The sequence below is a fragment of the Triticum aestivum genome, chromosome 5B (genome assembly GCF_018294505.1).
Source record: "Triticum aestivum cultivar Chinese Spring chromosome 5B, IWGSC CS RefSeq v2.1, whole genome shotgun sequence".
NCBI classification, from domain to species: Eukaryota; Viridiplantae; Streptophyta; class Magnoliopsida; order Poales; family Poaceae; genus Triticum; species Triticum aestivum.
The window spans coordinates 675,953,788-675,962,410 of NC_057807.1; positions in this window are offsets into that span (position 1 = coordinate 675,953,788).

An 8,623-nucleotide genomic window follows, 5' to 3' on the forward strand; every position below is an offset into this window, starting at 1 on the left:
ACCTACCTGGCAGCCCACCTGGCCGGCCCAGCAGGCGGCCTGGCCAACTGGCCCAGCCCACCACCGCAGCCCCTCCGTCGTCTTCCTCCCCTCGCCCCGAAGCAGTTGCGTGCCCGCACGCGAGCGACCGCGGCCACGTCCTCCCGCCACCTCCTGCTTGCCCTCCCTCGTCCTGACCTGCGCCACGGAGACGCCACGCACCCCCTGGCCCCTCTCATTCTCCCTGTGCTCCTCCCCCTCCTCTGTTTCCCTCTCCCGCGAACGGCCGAACGCCATCGTCGCCGCCGTTCGTCACCGCCGCAGCCACAACCACTCCCTCGCTCCCTCTTCGTATCCCCGAGCTCCGCATCATCGTCCTCCTCGTCCACCCCGAGCCAAGCAACCAGGGGAGCGCTGCATCGCCGCCCCGGACGTCTTCTTCAACCTCGGTGCCGGCGATCTCCGTCGCTTGATTCGCCGCATCCAGAGCCTCCCCGGCCCCGCCGTCTGCACCGTCTGACTCGCCGTGAGCCACTTACCTTATCCCCTAACTCCTTGTGCTCGCCCCCGTGCTGTAGCGCCGTTCCCCACGAGCACTGAAGCCACCGTCCGCCATTGCTGCTGCACGCATAGCCTCCATGCCCCTCTGGCCTCACCATGCTGCTCGTGGTGCTCCCCGTGCCTAGCAGGTGCTGCCCAGCCTCTCCTTTTGCTCACCGACGCATCGTAGCGACGCGCCCGTGCATCACCGACCACCACCACCGCCAAAGCTCGTCGCCGGCGCCTTTTCCGGCGACCCCGAACCCAACTACCTGCACCACTCGCCGCGGGCCACTCCCAGCTATCCATAGCGCCCAACGGCGCCCCGAACGGTGCCCTGTACGTGAAACCCGCACCTGCACCGCCGCGTTTAGCCTCGCCGGCGGCTAAACGCCGGCGAGTTGACCCCGCCGACCAGGGGGTTTGACCCTTTGACCCCCCCTGTGTCCATGACATGTGGGGCCGGCCTGTTAATTAGGCTAGGATTAGTGTTAACTAAATATTAGTTAGTTTAATAGACACTGACAATGGGCCCCAGGCCGCTAACTGAATTAGATTAGTTAGGTTAGTCACTGACGGATGGGACCCACTGGCCAGGTTTGACCTGGACCAGCCACGTTGACCTGCTGACGCCATAATTCATTTTCTGGAATTATTCTAATTCTAAATATTCAGGAAATTCCAGAAAATGCCTAAAACTTCTAAAATTCATAGAAAATTAACCGTAACTCCAAATTAAATAATTTATATATGAAAAATTATCAGAAAAATTCAAGGAATCCATCTGTACCATTTTCATGCATGTTAGAACAACTTATAGCAGCTGTTTAGCACAAATCAAATAAAGGGCACTTAAATAATCACATATGGAGTTTGAATTTGAATCTTGTATTCAAACCAACTTCATTTAATCTGTTGCTAGTTGCATTGGCTCAAAACACATTCATTTTGCCATGTCATGATCATGCATCATATTGTGCATTGCATTGATTGTGTTCCTTTCTGTGTTGCCGGTATTTGTCCCCTCTCGATAGACGTGATACCGATGATGTGATCGTTGACACTGATGAAGACTCAATGTTATCTTCAGAAGTGCCAGGCAAGCAAAACCCCCTTGTTCATTCCGATACAATCCTACTCTCTCGCTCCTGCTCTCTTTTACTGCATTAGGACAACACCGATTCATCTGTTACTTGCTGCGGTAGCTGAACCCCTTTGTCCTTTGCATGACCTGTCATTGCCACAGTAAATAGATGAAACCCACTAGCATGAGTAGGAGTTGTTTGAGCCCTGTTGTGCCTACTCATTCATGCTTGTTTGTCATGCCTGCTACTGCTTAGAGTTGAGTCAGGTCTGATTCATCGGGGATGAATCAGAGGCGTGTGAACATGTCCTACTGTGTGTGAGCTAAGTGTGTGAACACGATTTGGTAAAGGTAGCGATGAGAGGCCATGTAGGAGTACATGGTGGGTTGTCTCATTGTAGCCGTCCTCAGGAACTGAGTTCTGTGTTTGTGATCCATGATTCAGTTACTACCATACATTGGGCCCTGAAATATGACCCCGCTCGACTTCTTATTCACCCTTGTCCTCTGTCCAGGAGTTGCAAGTAGTTTCTGGTGTTTGTAGCTTACTGGAGGCCGTGGACAGCGCTGACCGTAGGGGTGGGCTGTGATGCGGTAGGTACGTGGCACGGTGTACCGGATGCCCGTTAGGTATCTCGGGAACCCTGTTCACATCGTTTGGGGCTGTGAGCGAAACTCCGGCCGGATCTCCTCATGGATGGAACCCGAATAGGCGATAAACCTGGACTAGAGACTTGAGTGTTTAGGTAGGTCGTGGTCTACACCCACGTCGGCTTTCGCTTGAAGTCTGCCGAGCACATGTCGTGTGCAGACGCTAAGTGGTGGAAACATGTATGAAGAAGTACACCCCTGCAGGGCTAACATCATCTATTCGAATAGCCGTGTCCGCGGAAAAGGACTTCTGGGTTGCTTATATCAGTTCATAGACAAGTGAAAGTGGATACTTTAAAATGCGCAAGATAAGCGTGAGTGCTATGGATGGCGTTCTCGTAGGGGGACGGGAGCGAATCCATAGTGGTGTATTGATATGGTGAATATGTGGACTCGTGTGCGCCACCTCAAAAGAGTCGCTTGCAGTCGTAGTTTAGGATAGCCACCGAGTCAAAGCTGGCTTGCTGCAGTTAAACCCCACCATCCCCTTGTTGAAAATGATGCATATGTAGTTAGTTCTGATGTAAGTCTTGCTGAGTACATTTGTACTCACGTTTGCCTATTTTATGTTTTTGCAGAGAGACTTCAGTCTCACTAGTAGTTCCACGTGGACTTCGACGTTTAGCTTGTTACCTCAGCTACGATCTTGTGCCCTCGGCAGGATCTGATAGATAGTCAGGCTTCTCAGCCTTTTTCATTTATAGATGTCTGTACCCAGACATGATAGCTTCCGCTTGTGCTTTGATTTGTATGCTCTGAATGTTGGGTCATGAGACCCCTGTTTGTAATATCTCGCTCCTCGGAGCCTATTGAATAAATTACTTGAGTCGTAGAGTCATGTTGTGATGCCATGTTGTGTTTGCACATATCGAGCATATTGTGTGTATGTTATTGAAATGCTTGGTATGTGTGGGATCTGACCATCTAGTTGTTTACCTTTAGTAGCCTCTCTTACGGGGAAATGTCTCCTAGTGTTTCCACCGAGCCATGGTAGCTTGCTACTGCTCCGGAACACTTAGGATGGCCGGCATGTGTCCTTCTTCGTTCCTGTGTCTGTCCCTTCGGGGAAATGTCACGCGATGAATACCGGAGTCCTGTTAGCCTGCTACAGCCCGGTTCACCGGAGTCCTGCTAGCCCAGTGCTACAGCCTGGATTCACTCGCTGATGACCGACACGTTCGATGCTGGGTCATGGATGCCTGTCCCTGTAAGTTTGTGCCACTTTGGGTTTACGACTAGCCATGTCAGCCCGGGCTCCTTACCATATGGATGCTAGCGACACTGTCATATACGTGTGTCAAAAGGCGCAAACGGTCCCGGGCAAAGGTAAGGCGACACCCGTGGGAATACCGTGCGTGAGGCCGCAAAGTGATATGAGGTGTTACATGCTAGATCGATGTGGCATTGAGTCGGGGTCCTGACAGCGTGGTCTATCACTGTACTTACATTAACAGCTACTCCCTCCGTCCCATAATATAAGAACGTTTTGTACAGTACACCAGTGTTCAAAACACTCTTGTATTATGGGAAGAGGGATTGGTTCATTTTGTAGCATTCTGCATCTTATCTCCCTCGCCCACCATTTACTAAAAAAGATCAGAACTATATTTAATCTTACCAACAAGTAGAATACACAGACAATGCCAGTGCAGAAGTGTAGCCCATTGCTCTTGTCAGTACATTTTGTCCTGTAACGCTTGTACTTCCAGGGATTGGTAGTTGATTATGTAGCATCAATGTGCATCTTATCTTCATTATCCTCTATCCCTTCCAGTATTATCATATCTATAATTACTCTCTACAAAATGTAGAGTACAGGCAATGCTTATGAAGAAGATTCTGTGCTGAAATTCTTGAGTTATCCTTCCCTTGACATGGAGAAGGGCATTATAAAGCCGGTGTTAACTGTTAATGTAAGTCAGTCCTTCTAAAGCCTTTATCCTCAACTGCTGTTTAATTTGATCATACTCCCTATCGTTTACTGTTGTTTAGTTTGCTGTTTCTACCAAAATGCATGTTTGTAAGAACCGTAAGTTCTAAGTTTTACTTGTAAAACCAAATTTCTTATTCATACCATGCACATTACTTAATACTCCCTATATGTATGCTTGGTTTTGTGGATCTATAATCCAGTGTGTGGTGAAGCAGCCCACGTTTGTACCTTGTCATCTCCTGTTTTATCTTACTGATGTGGCTGATGATATGAACAACATGCCATGCACATTAATCAAAATAGACACAATGATTTTCTTTGCCCTTCATCTATGCTTGTTATGCTGACATGGTAATCCAGTAGTGTGGTGAAGCTCCCCGCATTATGAACAATGCCAAATTATGCTATTGATATTTTGAACTTACTCTTTATTTTCTAATTTGAAATTAGATAGAATTGACAGAACAATTATCATCTTTGTTTATACACGTACAAAACCTGTCATCTCTCTGCTTTGTTTCAGGGTGATATGCCTGATGGCATGCACAAGTCTGCTGAAGGCTGTGAGATAAACCCAACATATATTGCAGCAAAGAAGGCAAAATATCTTGTAGATAGCGAGACAACCCCAAAGTCTTGTCTTGATGTAGTGTTCAAGTTACTTGAGACTAACAGCCAGACAAGCTCACAGAATTCGTTGTCTGAATCAGTTCGACTTCTTCAGTCCCAAGTTCTAGCAGAAAGGAATTCTGCAACTCAACGTCGACTTGAAGTCCTATCTCTAAGAAAGATTGTGGAGAACACCAATGAGAACCTCATCGCTAAACAACTACACCTGGAAGCTATGATCGACATGCTAGAGGCCGGTCTCACAGCCTTGCTCAGTAGCTTGCGCAGCAGTTCCCCCGCAAGGCTAACCTTTCTTGAACTGTCTTGGAAGTGGTCTCGGTTCAGTATTACTTTGTTACACTGCAATGGTGCCCAGTTTTTGTAATCTGCTTCTTCGTTGCGCTTTATGATCACCGGTGGCGAACTTCGATGCCCAATGGATGTAATATACCTTAAATCCTTTATTGTATAGTGTAGGTTTATTCTTAGTTACTATGCCGTAATTTCTTTATTATATAGAGTAGGTTTGTTCTTAATTCCTACTAGTTACTGCCATCATTCTCTGTCTAGAAAAAAATCAGATGTAGTCGACCGGGCCGAAACATTCGACTTTAGCGGGCCACAATTGGGCCGGCCTGCGTCTTTCTTGGGCCCGAATGATTGAGGCCTTCAACATTGCGCCAGGCCCAAACTTACACCGGCCTATATTTTAGTTGGGCCTTTTGTCGACCCAGCGCTTAGTTTGGCCCAAGTAGTGTTGGGCCATTAACAAGCTGAATATTGTACTTGCCTGTTACGGCCGAGATGAAACCACGGGCCTTTAGCAGGCCAAAATGCATGTTGGGCCTCAATTTTCACTAGTCGTCGACGGGCCTTCAGCGGGCCGAAATGTAGACCGGGCCGTTATGGGCCCAGTTAGCTCACGGGCCGTTACTAGGCCGAAACATATCTCGGGCCTTAGTTGGACCACTGATATCATGGTCCTTTAAGAGGCCGAAAGCTTAGTATAGGCATCAACGGGCCGAATTACGTGACATGCCTTTAACAGGCCCAAAGTCACGTTGGGCTTAACTGTTGCCACCTTTAGCACGAGCCGTTAGTGGGCCCGATGTCCCGTCGAACCATATATGGCCCATGGGCAGCACGGGCCATTCCCAGGCCGAAAGTCACACCGGGCTGAAATGGGCCCATGTCTACATCAGGCCTCTAACAGGCCTAAAGTCACTAGGCTGTAGTTGGGCCCGAATATTCGGCGAACAATTAACGGGCCAGATCTGGCTTCGGGCCGCAAATGGGCCCAAATATTGGGCGGACAATTAACAGGCCAGATCTGGCTTCGGGCCGTAAATGGGCCCAAATATTGGGCAAACAATTAACGGACCAGATCTGTTTTCGGGCCATAAATGGGCCTTTATTAAGCAGGCCGTTATTGGACTGGCCCACTAGTACCTGATTAAGTTCTACGGGCCTTTGACTAAGCCGACCTTTTTAACCTATATGGGCCTCTGTTGGGCCCAGCCACGTGTCGACGTACCATAGGCATGTCTCCTCCAATGGACGGGCGACATCTGGCCCACTGACGAGCTGACAGGTGTTCCCTTCGGCCAATCAGAATTTAACACATGGAAATTTCCCATTGGTCGGGGCTGTTAACGGGTTATCGGATCCAAAATCCGACCCGATAGCTTAACGGCGTTCCGTTACGGTGGATGCCACGTGTCGGTCATCCTTGACGAAAGCACTTCTGTGACGCGCGATTTATCGTCATGGAAGTGGACACTTTCGTGATGATAATTTTGGTAATGTCATGGAACACTTCTACGACAGCACATGTATGGCTATCTTGATTCTGTCATAAATTTGTCATGGATGTACATGCATGACAAAAAACGCGACCTACTGTGACAAACACGTATCATCACAAAAGTGTATTTTTTTTTGTAGTGGATAGAGAAACTGCTAGCTAATCCTTTTATAGGAGATGGAACATTGCATCCCGATTTGCACCTAATCTATGTCGATGAAGTTTGTGGATTATTTAAGCTTGTAGGTATGCCCGAGGATGTTATCAAGAAGAAGGTCTTCCCTTTATCTTTGAAGGGAGAGGCATTGACATGGTTTAGGCTATGTGATGATATGGGATCATGGAACTATAATTGATTGAAATTGGAATTTCATCAGATGTTTTATACTATGCATCTTGTTCATCGTGATCGTAATTATATATATAGTTTTTGGCCTCGCGAAGGAGAAAGCATCGCTCAAGCTTGGGGGAGGCTTAAGTCAATGTTATATTCATGCCCCAATCATGAGCTCTCAAGAGAAATTATTATTCAAATTTTTTATGCTCGGCTTTCTCTCAATAATCGCTCCATGCTTGATACTTCTTGTACTGGTTCTTTTATGATGAAGACTATTGAATTCAGATGGGATTTACTGGAAAGAATTAAACACAACTCTGAATATTGGGATCTCGATGAAGGTAAGGAGTCAGGTATGACACCTAAGTTTGATTGTGTTAAATCTTTTATGGATACCGATGCTTTTCGTATTTGGTACTAAATACAGACTTGACTCTGAGATAGTAGCTTCTTTCTATGAATCATTTGCTACTCATGTTGACCTCCCTAAGTAGAAGTGGTTATAATCCTCCCATTGAAGTAAAAGTAGTTGCACCTATTAAAGTTGAAGAAAATACTATCACTTATAATGATCCTATTGTTCCTACTACCTATATTGAGAAACCACCCTTCCCTGTTAGGATAAAGGATCATGCTAAAGCTTCAACTGTGGTTCGTAAGAGTAATACTAGAACACCTACACCACCTGAGCAAATTAAAGTTGAACCTATTATTGCTATGGTTAAAGATCTCTTGGCTGATAATATTGATGGGCATGCTATTTACTTCTGTGATGAAGCTGCTAGAATTGCTAGACCCGATACTAAGAATAAACATAGACCTGTTGTAGGCATGCCTATTATTTCTGTTAAAATAGGAGATCATTGTTATCATGGCTTATGTGATATGGGTGCTAGTGCAAGTGCGATACCTCATTCCTTATACAAAGAAATTATGCATGATATTGCACCTCTGAAATAGAAGAAATAGATGTTACAATTAAGCTTGCCAATAGAGATACTATTTCACCAGTTGGGATTGTTAGAGATGTTGAAGTCTTGTGTGGGAAAGTTAAATATCCTGCTGATTTTCTTGTTCTTGGTTCCCCACAAGATAGTTTTTGTCCCATCATATTTGGTAGACCTTTCTTGAATATTGTTAATGCTAGGATAGACTGCAAAAAGGATGTTGTTACTATTGGTTTGGGGGATATGTCTCATGAGTTTAATTTTTCTAAATTTCATTGACAACCCCATGATAAAGAATTGCCTAGTAAGGATGAAATTATTGGTCTTGCTTCTATTGCCGTGCCTCCTAATGATCCTTTAGAACAATATTTGCTAGACCATGAAAATGATATGTTTATGAATGAAAGAAGGGAGATAGATGAAGTGTTCTTTAAACAGGGACCTATTTTGAAACACAACTTGCCTGTTGAAATTTTAGGGGATCCTCCACCACCCAAGGGTGATCCCGTGTTTAAGCTTAAACCACTACCTGATACTCTTAAATATGCTTATCTTGATGAAAATAAGATATCCTATTATTATTAGTGCTAACCTTTCAAAGCAGGAAGAGGAGAAATTATTGAAAACTCTGAAGAAGTACCATGCTGCTATTGGATATACTCTCGATGATCTTAAGGGCCTTAGTCCCACTCTATGCCAACACAAAATAAAATTGTAGAAAGATGCTAAACTGGTTGTT